Below are 18465 nucleotides of genomic sequence, written 5' to 3'. Positions count from 1 at the left end.
GATTCTTGAGAGCGCAAACGACCACGGACCTTCATTCCTAAAGCCTTTGCAATTATGTGTCTAAATTTCAACCTAAGATGAATTAACCTCAAATTAAGTTCAATTATTTGAATTTCATCATACTAATAACATTAACAAAAGACTATATTATTTTTTTTATCAATGGAAAATTAAATATGATGTCACCGGACTTACAACAACTTACACACTCTTACTTAACTAACTGTATTAGACCCCTACAAACACAAGAAGACAATATTGAATTTCAAAACATGAAATCAAAACATAATTAAGCAATTAAGACTACAAAACAAAGTTTTAATCATTACAAAAAGACAGAAAACAAAACAATAACAACAAATGGAGAACAGAATCCATGGATGCAGTTCGATTCATTTTCGAAGCTTCACATCCATTCCTAGCTCAACTTCATTGAATAGCTTCCACAAACTTAAAACTCAACTCTCACGCTAACAACTGATCACAAGAATAAAGTAAAACTTAGATAATTCAAAATAAGTTTATGTAGTTTTTTTTTTGGATATTTTATAAATAAAAAGCTACCAACGTTTAAAATTAATTTAATACTAAAATTATAAATTTCTATAAAATATATTTTTATCAAGAAAATCAAATTAAAATTTATGTAGAAACATTACATAAATATGTTCATTATCTAATTTTATATTTTTCAGCTACTATAATAGATAATTTTATCAAACACTTATGATTAAATAAGTTAATTTTTTAAATTTTCAACTACTAACTAATTTTTCAATTTTCAATTAATTTCAAGATCGACTTAAAAATAAAACAACTAAAACTTAAGTTTTAGGAAAGTTTTAGGCCCACTAGTAAAAAAATATTTTCTATTAATATTTGTAAAATAAAAAGTGTCTCATGTGGATTAAAAGACCACATATGTTAGTAAAAAAAGTTCAACACATTTAAAGTGAATTTTTTTAAAATTTATTTTAGGTCTCACTTATTGTTAGACCCTGAATAATTTTATCAAACAAAACCCTAATATCTTTATGTGAACATGCTATTTGAGTAAGTGTTGGCAAATAAGAAAGTTGAAGTGGCTAAACTCTTGATGTGGATCTCGGTCAAGCATGGAGAGAGGTGGCAAATCATGTGTAATTAGTCATGATATAACTAATGTTTTTTTATTAAACTTTCTTTTAAATCACAATGAGGTCATTATGCAGCCAATCAACCTTGGTTTTGCATTATAATAACATAAATTTGGTTTTACTTTGTAGACTAATCTTTCCAGGGCTATTTTTTTCCCAATTTAAATAAAACTAGTAATCATTCATGATCATGAATTTGTTTTGGTTACTCACTGGTCTTGATTTTGGTCGTGACAGTACTTTATAATTACACCAAAATCCTATTCATTGTGATATGCAATTAAGATGACCATTTCATAGCTTGTTTACATTATTAGAAATAAAAAAATTAAAACAAGAGTTGACTAAAAGGAATAAAGAATTTCCTACAAACGTTACTGAAAACTACCACAAGTTTATTTAGCAAGTTTAACTTTTCCCTGTTGCATTGGTACACAACTTGGCAAGTCGCAAATCATATTACATATTTTTTGAAGTTAGAAGGACTATAATGCAGTGAGGTAAAAGGCAATGTTCGGGAATTTGACAAAGTCATAAACTCATAAAACATACTACACACAACTTTTACTCTGCCTAATCATGCATGAAGTCATGTTTCATGCCAATCAGAGTAATTTATTTTTACACTAATCCTTCTTTTTCCAAATTCAAATCTTGTAATGTGAGCACTAGTACCATCCAGTCGTCCTTTTGCAACATAGTATGCTTCATAGTCAGCAAATGTAGTTTCCCTGTATTTGGGAGGATTGTCTTCAGATAATAGTTCCTTTATAGGTTCATAAACCTTTAAGGCTGCTTTTCCACGAGGGCGAAAAAAGCTTGCAATCGATATTCTTGGACCAACATGATTTGCAAGTACTCTGTGTTCAACACTCTTGAATCTATCACTTGTTATAAGCTATAATTCAAACAAGCAAACATTAGCTATGATTTACATCTAATAATGTTCATGCAAATAACAATAGATAAAAACAATCATGTCTCACTCGGTGGGTGATCAACTACATGGATCAAATGACATGATCTAACTCTATCACTCAATTTTAATGAGAAAATGGCAAAATGCAAACTATTTCATACCTTGCATTCCTAGCACAAGAAGGTGAAATCATATTATTATTTGTTCACTTCATAATTGTCGTGCCATAATAATTTGTTTTAAGTTAATTTTTAGATGAGTGCTAGCAACACATTCTTTCTTATTGAAAACAATAAAATCACAAGAGGTTTGCAAACTAGGATGTGGGATTCACAATTTTTTTTTTTTTAATAAATTTCAACTAGTCAAAGGTTAAGAGAGTATATTCCTAATATTTATCTAATTGTTATCTTTTCACGTCTTGCTTAGAAAATGTAGCTATATTCACCATAAACTAATAAAAGTTAGAGTAAATAATCACATAACAAAAGAGAAATAGAAAACTTGCCTGCAAAAGATCACCTATGTTAATGACAAAAGCACCAGGCACAGGGGTATATCAATCCACTTGTCATCATATTTTACTTAGAGGCCACCAATATGGTTCCGAAGAAGCACTGTGAAGAAATCATTGTCAGTGTGCATGGCTGTTCCTATAGTCAATTCTGGTTCAGGACATGAAGGGTAGTAATGGCAAACTGCAAAAAGTCCCTCCGCACATTCCATGTCTTTTAGATAGTTTGAATTCAGACCAAGAGCTTCTGATAACAACTCAAACAGTAAAGTCCCCAATTTCACTGTGTTTCCCATGTTCCAGCAGTATATCTCTGCAAGAACAAACAATTTTTAGTTAGACATAGTAGTTTATAGTGAAAATTCAATGTTAGACCTTTTCAATTTGTCAGTTAGCTTTTATAGTAGTTTGATTTTCCAAGCTTCATCTCTTTAACTTTGATTTTACATTATGTGGAAATGGAGTATGAACACAAGTCACGGGTTAACATACATTTCCAAAACAGATATGAAGCCAACCATAAAAACTGAACCATTTTGAGCAAAACCTAAACCAAACCTATTTTATGAAAATGGTTCGGTGCAAACAGTTCAGTTATTTGAAAAAATTAAACCGTGTATGGGTGTTAAGAACAAAACCAAACCAAACTAAAAAAAAAATTGGATCTGTTTTAAGGAAAAACATAATCCAACCACTTTATGGGAGTGGTTCGGTTTGAACTGAATCCCGAACTGAACCACTTTATGAAAATGATGATTCGATTAAGTTTAATTCAATTTTATGAAAAAACCGTATCATGCACAACCCTAATTTTTACATGAAATACAAAAAGAGTCCCAGCCATGCATGCTCTTACTAAGCAAAATAATTACGTCTAGACAATTTTTATAAGGTGAACATATTTCCTTAAAATCTAGACAAGCACATGCCCAATCAACAAAACGTCAGCAACTAAGAAGCAAAAATATTTACTTCTATTGGCAAGTAAGTGTTATAGAAAAGTGTTACAAATAATTAAAGATATATATATATATATAATTATATTAATTATTTATTATTAGTAGGTTTTATTTTATATGGTCAAATTAAGTGAGCTCGTTAGACAAGTAAATGAGATTATATGAAATTAAATGAGCAGATGTTAATGTTAGTCCATTAGAGGATAATGAGAATCATATAGGTACTGCATGCTATATGAAATTCTTCTGGTTTGGGCATACAACCAACACCTAAAAGTGTCCCTCCAATTGAGTGCTGGCTGTGAGTCATATAGATCAAAATTGCTATTATACAGAAAGGACTTTGATCTATCTCTTGAATAGAATTCTCTTTTGGCTCCAGTGTCTTGTTGGAATTTTTATTCCAATTATTAATGTGGATTAATATTATAAGATAATTATATTAATTATTTATTATTAGTAAGTTTTATTTTATATGGTCAAATTAAGTTAGCTCGTTAGACAAGTAAATGAGATTATATGAAATTAAATGAGCAGATGTTAATGTTGGTCCATTAGAGGATAATGAGAATCATATTAGGTTAACACGTTATAAGAAGATTATGGTTTCCAATATACCAAATTTTTACACATAATTTTTATTCTTCTCATCTAAAGAGTTAACGAATGTCCCATTAAGAAATAAAGAGACTCTGATTGAGGAAGAACAATAATATCATTATTCATGATCATGATAAATATATAGTCGCAAAGATCTTACAACAAATATGAAGAACACTTTGATTAGAAACCAACCATAGATCTAAGTATTTTATTTAATCCTTGATAATCAAACATGTTGTAGATCCTAGGACTTTTGATTAATTGGCCTAGATTATAGACCTGTGAATTTTTTTAGCTTCCGCATAAAGAATAAAGATTAAAGATATTCCAACAAGTAGTATCAAAGCAGGTCTTCATTGTTTGATTGTTAGGATTCAAGTTTTTCTATATAAAGCATTATGTGTCATTGAAAATCCTTGAATGTCATTGTCTTGATGTTACGTACATGGTCTTTTTTTTTGGATGAATCAGTGTCTTGCACTTCCTTGATACATGAATCGGTGATGTTATAATAAATTTGATATAGCATGATAACATTATTTACGGATGTGATATTTATTTGTCATAATTTAAGTATAAATCAATGATAGTGTTAAATATAATTTAAGGATACAATATTTACTTGACGTGATTAATATTTTTATATTTATTATTATCATGATTGGTTGCAAATTTAGTAGTTACGAATTCTTCCCATTTATTAGTGTGTTTGGTAATTTTTTAATTAAATTGATTTACACAATATATTGTCAAAATAATTCTTATTGTGAAAATTGATTTGATTAAAATAACATAGATATTTGTATGGGATTATTTATGCGAATTGTGTTGGGCCCAAAGGAAGACGCAATTTGATCAAATAATAACATACATGTGATGATAAATATGTAACAATTATAAAGTATTTTTATATGAATAATGATTTGTTCAAAGAAAGACTATTATTTGACATACATTTGTTATCCTTGATTGGAATCCTGCAGTAACTGAAACATGAAGTCTTGGAAGTTATCCTTGATGGTCCAACAATTATCAATCAAGTGTCATACATTTGTTGTTGACCAGATTTCTTTAGCAACATCACAACTCAATAAAAGATGTCATTCGTTTTCTATATTTGGTTCACATAACACACAAACACAAGGACAAAGGACATGCTTCTTGCAAAGATTAAATCTGGTGGGAAGGTAGCCTCATAGCAATCTCCAAAGGAAGTGTTTGATATTGTGAGGAACACATAATTTCCATAGAAGCATCCAATTTCCTTTAGCTTTTAAGTTGGAGTTATCCAACATGTTCTCCATTATGTTATGATAGGAACTACGAACAAAGTAATCACCATTTGATGTAAATTTCCAAATAAGTTTATCATTAACCTCTAAATTGAGAATAGGAAGGGATTGAATTTGTTGAACATCAATCTAATGGAAATTGATATTCACTTCATTATTCTTCCAAGCACACAAATTATGATCAATAAGGTCACCAACACATAAGTCCATTTTCCCACTGTTGGTATTGGAGGTCACGAAATGATTTTCTGAATTTTTGAGCCAAGGTTGAGTCCAAACATTGATAGAGTTTCCATCCCCAATTCTCCATTGCAAGCCTTCTTTCACCACTAACCGTGAAGCATGGATACTATGTCATATAAAGCTTGGATTGTGTCTTAACTGAGCTCCTAACAAATCCACTGGTGGAAAATATTTGCCTTTGAAAGCTTTTCCTACCATAGTATCTTGGTTGGACATCAAACACCAACCATGCTTCCCTAGCATTGCTAGATTAAAAGCATGCAATTGTCTGAATCCCATTCCTCCATTTTCTTTTTTCATGGATATTTTATCCCAATTGAGCCAATTAATGCCTTTTCTTTGTTAATTGTTTGAACCCCACAAAAAAGAATTCAACATTCTCTGCCGTTCATCTTCAAGTGTAGAATGAAGCAAATAAACACTCATGCAAAAGGTAGGAATAGATTGTGCAACTGATGTAACAAGAATTTCTTTACTTGCCTTAGAAAGATGCTTACTCATCCAATGGTTTATTAGTTCCAAATGCAATCTATGATACAATTGAAAAAACCTTTTCCTCTTGCCTGTGATGGATGGGAGTCCCAGATATTTGTTGGATCCAATGATTTCATAAACACCCAGAAAAGAAGAAATGATTTTTCCTTTGTGGATGTTGAATATTTAAGCTAAAGAAAATTTCAAATTTCTAGTAATTGATGGTTTGGCCTGAAACCTCACCATACTTGTCAAGGATCTCCTTTATAATGGTAATCTCATTGTCACTTAACTTGAAAAAAAGAAAACAAGCATCAACAAATAAGACATGTGAGAAGGGAGCAACCCCTCTACACACCTTCACTCCATGAATATCTCCTTTCACCTCATTATTCTTTAGAAAAGGTGAAACACCTGTGCACAAAATGAATATATAGGGTGACAGTGGATCACCTTGTCTTAGTCCTCTCCCTAGAGAAATATAGCTAACAAGATTCCCGTTAACCACCATAGAGAGATTAACACATTGAAGACACATATATACCTAAGAAATCTATTTGTCATGGAAGCCTGTTTTCCTTAAGACACTCAGAAGATAAGTCCACTCAACACGATAAAAGGCTTTGGATATATCAATTTTGAGTTCAATCTCTCATGACTTACCCTTATTCTTACATCTCATATGGTGGATGACTTTTGAGGATAAACGGACATTATCCAGGATAGTCTGGTTTTTTATAAAACCTGATTGTTTTTGGGAGATGCATTTGGGAAGGATGGGTTTAAGTCTATTGGCAAGGACTTTGGAAATAATTTTGTTGATGCCATTGTAGAGGGAGATAAGTCTAAAGTCTTTCATGGTGGATGGGTTGTTTTTCTTGGGGATTAGGACAATAGGGGTTTTGCTTACCTGGGGTGGGAGGTATCCAGATTCAAGCTAGGTGACTCCAGCTTGGAATAGTTTTAGCCCACAAAGATGTCTTAATTTTTTTGAAGAAAGCAGGATTTAGGCCATCTAGTCCTGGAGATCTATTACAAATCATTTCAAAAAGAGTGCATTTGAATTCTTCCATAGTAAAAGAAGCTATTAGAGAGTCATTGTCATAATTGTAAACACATGTGGGAATTTTATTGCTAACATGGAGGAAATCATTACAGTTGTTCTCAGATTGGAATAACTTATTAAAATAAGAAACAACAATATCATATATGCCCTTTTAGTCATAAATAGTGGTACCATCTTCTAGGTTCAAGGAGGAAATGGAATTTTTTCTTTCTTGCATTGGCAGAGGCATGAAAGAATTTTGAATTTGTGTCACCATCCTTCAACCAGAGAATTTTGGCCCTTTGTCTCTAGTAGGAGTCTTCTTAGGCAATCAGCTTACCGAGTTTGGTATTGGTGTGCTGGTAATGGATGGCATCCTCGGGATTAGTAGATTGGCGCAACTGGTCAAGTTTCTTGCGGCAAGCTTCTATTTGATCAGAGTAATTCCTTCTTATGTGCCTTCCCCACGTGTTAATTTTAGCAGAGTAAAGATTGATTTTAGATAAGAAGTCTCCTTGAAGAGATTTGTCCCAGCCAATTTTGATGTTATTTAAGTTAAGCTCCAAAAGCCATGAATTTTCAAACTTGAAAGGCTTTCAGAAAAAATTCCCTTTCAAGGCATCAAATGTGATGATGATAGAGGAGTAATCATATTTAGAGAGCACACCATTAATCATCTTGAAGTTGGGAAATAGGTCAAACCAGCCCCCAATAGCCAAACCGTGGTATAGTTTTTCTTTAATTGCATTGCCCTCATTACATCTCTTTGCCCATGTATATTGATGTTCTTCCATGGGAATGTCATGAAGGCTACAATCAGAGAGAGCCTCCTTAATTTGTTGAGAAGCTAGTTTGGATTATCTACAAGACCAATCTTTTAGTCATTAAATGATAGGTCATGGAAGTCTCCGAGAATGCACCAAGGGAGAGAAGAGTCATGAACCAAAGTTTGCAAGAGGTTCCAAGAGTCCTTTCTTTGGTTTTTGCTTGGAAAACCATAAAAGCCAATTAGTCTCCAAAAAGGTTGATTATCAAGATGGATCCAGACATTTATAAAATTAGGGGAGAAGTTGGAAATATGACAGTTGAATGGTTTCCTCTATAGTGGAGCTAAACCTCCACTTCTGCCATTAGCATCCACTACAAAACATGAATCAAAACCAAGTAAAGTTTTTATTTCTTCAATATGTATTGTATGAACCAAGGTATCACACAAGAAAATCACATCAACATGATATGACCGGACAAGGTCCTAGAGAACTGGAACTGTGCTTAGGTTGCCCAGACATTGACAGTTCCAACTGATGATGCTCATTGTCCCTGGCAGGCCTGACTACTCAGGCCTACCATTAAAAAAGGAAAAAGGGTGTGGCTCATTGTTGTTGGATTCTTGCATTGGCTCATCAATACCTTTTGCATTCACGTTCAAATCCATATTGATTGGCTCATCAATGACTTTTCAATTCATGTTCAAATCCTTGTTGATTGCATTAGATGTCAACCTTCTTTTTTATCACTAATTATGAGCCCATGATTGTCATTGTCCCTCTTTTGACTCCCACTTTGTATAGGCAATAATAGGAGATGTAACTAGTTGCTTAATTGTAGGAGATTGGAATTTTGAATTCCTAAAAACAGATGCCATAAAATCATAATTGTCCTTGTTTGCCTTATGATTGTCATTTAATGTTTTTTCTAGGAAATTAATGTCACCACTAGATTGCCCCTCCTCCCTCTGTCAGAGTTTGCTAGGAGGATGAAGCTCCTCCATCGCATAGATATGGAGAAAAGCCAAGTGTAGTGGACAGACTTAGAGGGCTAGTAAAACAACAAAATGCACTAAATGACAATAAAAACAAAGTGTTCCACTAAAAGTAATTAAAGCTTCATGTTTATGGAGTGACAAAAATATCAAGAATGGGGTTGAATTGGATTTTTTAACACTTTTATTTTCCTTTGAAGACCAAAGGTTTTTGAAGATAGTTCAGAATGAAGAAGTTCAGAACACAAAAATTGTTCTAAGCTTATAATGAACATTCAAACAACTCAGAATGAAAATGCAAGCAATATTGAAAAAACAATTCTTTAAAGCTTTTTGTTTCAAGGATAGTTCTTCAATAAAAACCTCTTGATAAACCAATATCAATTATGTTGTTTAGATGTAAAATAACATATTTAGTGTTTATGAACAAAACCTGTTTTCAAATTTGTGCAAAGAAAAATAAGAAAAGTAGAAAAGAAGAGTGCACATAGATATTTTTATACTGGTTCACCCGAACTTTGGGTTACTTTTAGTCCTTACCCTTCAAGATGAGATTTTCACTAACACAATCAATTCACGGCTGGACTAGTAACCATTAGATTTCACAACTTTGCTAGTTCCCCACTAGACTTCAAACCTAGCCTTTGCTAGACCATCTATACCATTGAATTTCACTCTTGCTAGACACTTATGGGCTTTACAAAAAAAAAAGGTATGTGATGTTAGTGCACATAGAACAGATCTTCTCCTCACAAGAGGGATTCTACTAAGGAATATGTTTTCACAGTTTTAATTAAGACTACTACAAGTTATTGAGCCCAATATAGAAGTGGGTCACTTTCACAAAGAGGGTTAAATCTAGAACACAAATTTCTCACATGGAGAATTTGTTCAAGATGTTGCAGAAATGGAATGCTTTAACTTCATTTTTCATAGCCTTTAAAAGTGCCTTAAAAAACTCCCAAGCAGACCGTTTGAGTAGGCTCCACATAATTGACACACTTCTAGAGCAAGCAGTTTCACTTTCAAGATGTCATTATGTGATAGCTGACTAAACCATTGTAGGGAACCTTTCTGAGGTTGCAATTTTGAGGAACCTTTTTGAAGGGCATTCTGAAAAATCATCGGAATATCATTTTGATGTTTGCTGATATTAAGTATATACCTTATTGAACTCTCTTGATGAAGTTCAAATTGATATTTCATTCTAATGTAGTGTAGCTTCATATCTTTTTTAACACTTATTCACAACTTCAATCGTTCTAAAGCTTGACAACTTTATAAAGACTTTTGTAAAAGTTTGATGTTGGTGTTTTTGTCCATGGTTAGGCTGAGTTGCTTTCTTCAGTCCTTCAATCTAATGCTTTTCATCAGTGCTTCTCATTGTTATGCATCTTCTGATGCAGTCAGTTCTTCCTTTATGAAGTGCCCACAATGATTGTGGCAAAGTGAAGAACTACTCAAACTGCCTAGTTATTTTGTTTAAGTGATGCATTTTGAGTCTTTCTGAACTATTATGATCTTTTGAAGCTCATAGTAGTCTTGATTTTCATCATTATGATGTTGCCTTTGTATAGCTTCATTCTGAACCATGATACTCTTCATGTATCCTTTCTTCTATGTAAGGCCTTGGTGTTGAGAATTTTTCTAAGAACTAAGTATTCAAAAGGAAGTAGACTTCGTCATTCTAATGGACTTCAAGAATTTTTCTGAGTTCTAAACTCTGACAGTAGTTCTCTAAACCTTTCTAAGCATCATTTTAAGTACCTCGGAATGAAAGAATATTTTTGTTTCTCAAAGTAATAATTATTGAAACACTTAAGTAGAATGTTAACCATCACTTAATTTCATTATCCTTTAAATTTGCATTGCTAATGGTTTGTCATAATTAAAACTAGAGATATGAATTCAACAATTTATATAAAAATATGCTCTATGCACTCCTTCATATTTGTCCTTTGGTCTTCTTCCAAAATACTTCAATTCCAACCCAAAATAGTTATTCTACCCAAGTATGAACACTTCATTACCTTTTTCTTTAAGTTCCTTAATTGCTTAGCAATGTAACCCAACTCATTATTGTTTGCTCCATCATGGAAGCTAAAGACTCCACTCTTTTTTGTAGTCTTGCACGTCTTATAGGCCAATTTGAGAATTGAGCTTCGCGAGCACTTCTTTGTCAGAATCCATGATCTCATCATAGGGTTGTCCGGGAAAGTGGGGTGTCCACTGAGTATAAGACTAATAAAAGACATATTAGTCCATTTGGTTTTTTTTATTGTGTCCTATAGGGTGGATGAAGAATAAATAAGGTGCATAAAGCAAAAACCACGAACTTGTCTTGTACGCACACAACCCAACGATGATGTGATCCTTATTAGGGACAGATCGCTTGGTACTGTTCACGAAATTGAATGACACCACTTCCAGAGATGGAAGATAAGTTAGGGGTAGACGCCACAAGAGTTCAACCTTGATAAGTCCAGAATTGGTTTGACAAGGAACCCAAAGAGAAGCTCTCACGAATACACAAGGTATTTTCTGAAAAATGCCAAAAAGTCTCTTCCTTCAAAATGAGTTGAATACATATAATGTAGCATTAAATTGCTAAATTAACTAAAATTGGTGCAGCTGAAAAGGCATAGGATTTAGCCACCAATTTATTTAATTATAATTACAAATAGAAAATATTGGATATGGACCTTCAAATTAGTTTGGGCCTTCAGCAATCAAGATTCTTGGGAGTGCCTCTAGGCCTTCGTCCTTCTCCACTTAGGCCTTGTCTAGTATTCTCTAACTGTTTGGTCCTACCCTTGGTCATAAGTTCCTGTATTTGGGCAGTTTTAGGATTCTCATCAATTAGGTACATGACAACTCCATTCACCACGAACCATTTATTCTCACACAAAGATATGATTCAATTGCAAGAAAAATGTTGATTATGGCCACTATATTTCATAATAAGTTACACATTATATATGACTATTTCTCAGAAGGAAAGGGGAAGTTTTCACACGTAAAAAAGATGTTAACTTTTGCACAACACTTTTGCGGAAGAAATACTCTATCTCACATAGTCTCAAGTCTCAACCTTTTTTTCTTCAAAAGACAACCATATAAATTAACCACCACAAATCCCAATTTAACTTTTTCCACACACAAATTATCTAATTAACCATATTAAAATCACTTTCATTCCCAGTTGAAAGTTGAAATAAAGGAGAAAAGAAGATTCATTCAAGCAAAATTATTTCCTCAAACAAGCATTCCAATTAAGCATAATAAGATACCAATTTCTTAATCGACTTTCTCTCCCTTCTTAAAATTACCATAAATTTGAAATTGTTCCATCCTAGCGTGCAATTTTTTTGTCAGCTAAAGACAATAGCACGCACACACACCCACCCACCCACACACACCCACACACACGCACATAAGATGGCACCAAGGATGCAAAACCAAATGTAGATTTGCAAAAAAAAACCAGGAAACAGCCTCGGGACTATAAAGTATAATTAATAAACTTAAGCCACTAAAAAACGTCCTTAGCCTAACCAGAAAATGTATATATGTTATCTTATACACAGACCCAAATCTGCATGTCCCAAAAGGCATTTCACTAGAATAACAATATATAGATTAACACTATCTATTCAATGTAAAACTACCAACATAATGGACCTACCAACATAAACAAAACACCCAATGTCAAGGCATAGTTTTAAATTTCAATATAATATTAAGGATGTTAGACCAATCCTAGAAAGAAAATTGAAATAGTTTCATTCTAGTTTTTCGTTGCTGCCATGATCTCTCTTTAATCGAATCGAATCCACTATTTTCTCTAAATCAAAATCTACATTGTTAAACAAAATGTCATTCTGATGAGTCCACACAAACCATAACATCACAAACCAAATCACCCACCACACCCTTTTTTGTTTCTTCCCAATTACCCAACCACCATGTTGCCCAAAATTAGCCTCCACCTGATCCTGCATAGCTGAAAGAACCTCCGGCCACTTGAAGCATGAATTCCAAACTCAAGACGAGAATTTACTACTAAAGAAGAGATGCAGGATTGACTCCTTTACTTGATGGAAAAACATGTAGTTGTTATCATTATTACTAAGCTGGATCCTTTTTCTAATTAACTTGTCCTTAGTTGGTAGCTTGTTTAAAGACATCTTCCAAACAAGAGCTACTATATTTGATGCTATTGGAGTGGACCAAATAGCCTTAAATAATTCTATATTGGCTCTTATTGTTGGATTAATCAACTCCAAATAGGCATCCTTAACAGTAAAAATATTGTTCTTCCAGCTCCATGAATCTTCTTGTGACAATTTCTACTTTAAGGCATTGATATCACCCAAGAATTTATCCAATAAGATCCTCTCCCAAACAAAAAATTCCCTTCTCATCAAAAGACCCAACTCCATACCCCATTGAACCAACTCCCTACATCCCTTACCATGCTCTCTTGCTACTAAGATGTCATAAACAACCTTGGATACTTGCTCACTAAACTTTGATCTACCATTCATCAATCTTTCTAGAACAATACCTCATCAACCTTACCAAGCTCCCTTTTAACATGTTTCTAGAATCATTATTCCTCATCCCTATAAGAACATACCTTACAAATATCAGACCACCACCTAAAAGTAGAATGATTTTATAAGACATTCTCTACTGGTCTTGCTTTTCCCTTGATAATCCTTACCCGCAACGCTCGTTTTTCCAATAAAAACTTCCACATCCATTTAGCTAGCAGTGCCTTATTAAACTTGTTCACCTCCTTGACACCAAGACCTCCATCACTTTTCAATTTACATATATCATCCCAGCTAACCCATCAGAGCTTTTTTTTCCTCCCACAAAGCATATTACGTTGAAGACTAGTTATTTCCTTCACTTCCTTCACAGGTACCTTGAAAAAAGATAAGAAAATAGAGGGGGAGAGGAGAGAACAAAATTCACTAAACAGATTCTCCTACCAAAGGACAAATACTTGTGGCTCCAGGAAGCTAACTTTCTCTTCAATTTTTCCACCATTGGCCTCTAAGTCCCTCATAACTTATAATTTGCAGCAACCGACATGCCCAAGTAGGTAAATGGGATTGTCATGATTTGACAATTAAGGACTTTGTGAACCTACTCACCCATGAGTTTGAAGTTTCAATCCCAACCATTTTGATTTTGTGAAAATTCATTTTTAACCTAGACACCATTTCAAAAAACCTCAGCATCGCCTTAAGGGTCAACATGTTTTGACCATTTGAAACCCCCTAAAAATAATTCATCATCTGCAAACTCTAAAAATGAAACTTTAAGGTTCTCATTGCCCACCTTGTATCCTTTAAACATTCCTTTAATCATTGCTTCCCTCACCAGGCCGCTCAAGCCTTCCACCACAATAAGAAATAACACTGTGCTAAGGGGTCCCCCTTCTCAACCCCCTCTGATTTTTTAACTCCTGTGTGGGACTACCATTAATCAAAACCGACATTGAGGAAGTTTCCAAGCAAGCTTTGATCCAATGAATCCAACACTCGAAGAAGCCTAACCTTTGAAGCATGCGGTACAGAAAGTTGCATCTCACGAAATCATATGCCTTTTCAAAATCTACTTCAAAAATAATGCATGGGCTATTATTTACTTTATCATCCTAAATGACTTCATTCGCTACCACCACATCATCCAACATGTTCCTCCATCCTAGAAAAGTTGACTAAGATTCATCAATGACTTTGTGCGGAATACACCTCAACCTAATTAACATAACTTTGGCAATGATTTTGTATAAGCTTCCCACAAGAGATATAGGTTTGTACTCTCCAAGGGACTGAGGGTTGTCATTTTTAAGGATAAGGGATAAAAAAAGCAGTAATACCTTTTGGAGGAACCTCGCGAGAGTAAAAATCATGCATAACCTCCGTGATATCATCGTTAATCATCCCCCAACACTTCTTTATGAAGTGGAAATTGAACCAATCTGGACCTAGGCATTTACTTCCAACACACTCCCATATTGTGCCTTTCACTTCTTCCTTTGAAAAAGAAGAAATAACCATAGTGTTGTCCTGCTTATTCAAATGTCTAAACTGCACTTCATATAACCTCATTGGTGGACCCCCCTCCTTCTTAAACCTACCATCAAAGTACTTCTTAATTTCCAGCTTTACTACCTTTGGTTCTTCCACCCATTGCCCTCAACTATAATTCCTTTCATGGAACTAGTTCTCTTAATCCAATTGACCATAGTGTGAAAAAATCTTGAATTAGAGTCACCATCTTTCAACCACAAGATTTTTATTTTTTATGCATCAAGGACTTATATCCCTTAGAAATCACCCAAAATTCTTCTATATGTTTTCCTTTTTGTTGAACCTCCTAAATTGATAATGCCCTCTCTTATCTTTCTCATCTAAGTTACCAATTTGTTTTACCAACTTACTCCTTTTTGCATCTAAGTTGTCAAAGACTTCAACATTCCAACTCCTTAGCTTTTCTTAAGCATCTTGAATTTCTCCGTAATAACATATGTTGCCCACCCGTCAACATAGAAACTATTGTACTATTCTTTAACAAAAGTTAGAAACACTGGATGGGAAAACTAGGTATTTATGACCCGAAAGGACTTGGACCCCCAGTCTTGATGAATATGCTTAAGGATCAAAGGATGGTGATCGAACAAGCTGCGTTTAAGAACATACTATGTCGCATGGGCCACCTGGCTAGCCACCGCAAACAAACTAAGCATATATCAATTATGTTGCTTGCCTTTCCACCCACACTAAACCATGTAAACTTCCTACCAACTATTGGCACATCAATAAGTTCCATATCATCGATAAAATGATTAAATTCCCTTACCTGTAAATGATCTAGCAAAGAAGGTATGCTAGTACCATGTCTTTCCTCTAGATTTCTGACCACATTGAAATTGTCGTCCACACACCATAGCTTACAAGCCATATACTATCTCACCTTCCTCGATTTATCCCACAAAAACCTTTTTTCTTCAAAGTTGCATGAAAAGTAAACATTGACAATAAAAATAGATTCTAAATCATCATTCCATAATCATTTAACTCTGAGGTACCAAACATCAGAAAATACCTCAGAAACATCCAGTAAGCCTTTCCCCCATAGATAGAGAAGGCCTCATACAAAATTTAATGCAGGAAAAGCCTTCCAATCCACCAAATGGTTACCCTAGGTCGTTGCACAAAAAATATCATCAATATCTTGCATTTTGGTTTCCTACAAGCAAATTAGGTTTGGTTGTTCCTTCTGTATAAGCTTCTATAGTAGCCTCCTCTCCACCTTACACCCTAACCCCCTTACATTGTAACTCATTACCTTCATAGACAACTTAATTGTTTGTCCTTCCCAGCTGATTTCTTATCTTTAGCCGCTTTTGAGTTATCTTTGTGCTCCATTCTCACCAAACAACCAATTGGCTCAGTGTTAGCCTCCTCGAAGATCACCCCCAAATAAGTACCAATGGTTATTAGCTTGGATGCCTCCTGTATCTAGTTGCTAATCCATATTGTTTTCTTGGTCTTTGATGATTAGGAACATCGATAAAAACTCTCCCTCTATTCCAACCCTTTGTGAAGCTCTTTTCTTTTATGAAATTTATTCCTTTGTAAGGAACAACATTCATATTTTGTTCCCAGAAATGCTCCCAATTTTGACTTCCTTGGCTTGATAACAATCACCCTTTCACTACATACCCCTCTACATTTACCTTCAACATTTTTCTAGAAAGAGATCCACCCTTTCCATAAAGATTTTTATGTCACCTTTAAGATAATCTTCTTCCCCCTTTTTTTCTCCTCTATTGTCTCAAAGCTCTTCAAAAGGCTTTTGAAAGTCATCTTCTTTTTATCGCATCTCCAGTGATATCTAGGTTTTTGATAAGCATTGTTGTTTTTTTTAGAACTGTTGGATACGCCCACCAAGCCACTTTGGACATCCTTAAATGGAGGAACATCTATACATGAAGTTCCTAATTCCATCATTAATCAAGCTTCCTTACTCTCTAACCATAAAGTTCCTAATTCCATCCTCCTTATAATGGGAAGGCCCTACTCTTGTATTCCTTTCTTCTAGATCATCCTTCAAGTCTACCTGGTTTTCTAACACCTAATCCTCCTGCCACCCGTTATTCAAATTCTCCATGTTTTCAATCATTCATGTTTTATGTATATGCTCCATTGGGTCATCCACCAAAGTCTTTACGCATTCCCCAACCTTCATATTGTCTTTGACTACCTTGGTAATGTCCCTTTTTTGCATTAAATAGCTCTTGTATTGTAGTAGAAGGCATGGTTGAGCTATTCTGACAGGGTTTGTCTAGGTCACAACCTTGCAAACCTACTTACAATTCCCATAGGAGAATCCCAACTGTCGCCTTCACCATTTGCATCCCAATGCCCATTGTTTCTTTTTTCCATTGATGTCGAGACATCATCTACTTCTTGCTCCGAACTTGCAGTAGAGGAAGCTTCATCAACACCTTCCTGATCATCATGGAGACATTTACATCATTTATCCATTGAAAGTGAAGCTTCCTCTTTTATTCTGATCGTGAAAATGCTACCATTAATGCGCACTTTGTACTTAAAAGAGATGCAAGTGGTTAGAGGAACTTTAGTCGTTAACCTCGCATAATGCAAACAAGTCATAGACATTGTCTCAACATCTATATGTAGCAATGATACATACAAAATCACGACCTTAGTGAAACATTCTTCAATCCAAAGATGAAAAGGTAACCCATAGCATCGAACCGAGGCAATTTTGTGGTCCCAACTCTTCTAAGGATTCCATAATGTTATAGGTTCAAACATGGTTTCCAGCCACTCGTTTCTCCCTCGAATATATCTTCAAGAATATCCTCATTTTCTCCTGAAAGAAAAACTATGTTATCACCTATGTACTGAACCTTTATAGTATTGTAACCCTTCATAAAAAAATGGCTCTTGAATATCCATGAACCCACTTGCATTGTGTACCTTCCCCACCATACATTTCTTCAGCCAAGAAAGGTTTATTTCTTCCATGTTGAACTCCCAGCCCTTCTAGCTATTATCCTTCATCCTCTGTGACTCCTTCCTTTGCCACACTTTGGTCACATTACATCCTTGATATTGCAATGATTTCGCATAAGAGAGTCTAGGCCTTCTCATTTGATTCCATGGCATCTTTTTTGGCTTATTATCCTTCTTTTGTTGGGTTTGATGGCTAACTCAGTGTTGCTCAACAGTTTGAGCAGGGATTGGATTATTCCCAAACCTCGGTATATTGATGTGTAACTTCCTATTTTCAATAACAATACTATCTAGTTGTCTTTCCATGTGATATGGATTCTCAACTCCTTGGAAGTGGACAAACTCGTATCTCAACCCCAACTTTGTTCTTCTCCAAGAGATAAACACCTCCTTTGCATCCACCCATAGTTTAAAAATATTTATCATATTGTTAAGTCAAAATAAATTTATGTC

At 34.3% G+C, this 18465-nt stretch overlaps 1 pseudogene; it reads right to left on the bottom strand.

Moving 5' to 3' along the window:
- Positions 1-1725: 1725 nt before the first annotated feature.
- LOC114405135 lies at positions 1726-18418 on the bottom strand (annotated as a pseudogene).
- Positions 18419-18465: the final 47 nt, after the last annotated feature.

The sequence above is a fragment of the Glycine soja genome, chromosome 3 (assembly GCF_004193775.1).
Source record: "Glycine soja cultivar W05 chromosome 3, ASM419377v2, whole genome shotgun sequence".
NCBI lineage: Eukaryota > Viridiplantae > Streptophyta > Magnoliopsida > Fabales > Fabaceae > Glycine > Glycine soja.
Note: the sequence above shows the minus strand (reverse complement) of the source record. Positions and strands in the feature narration are given on the sequence as shown.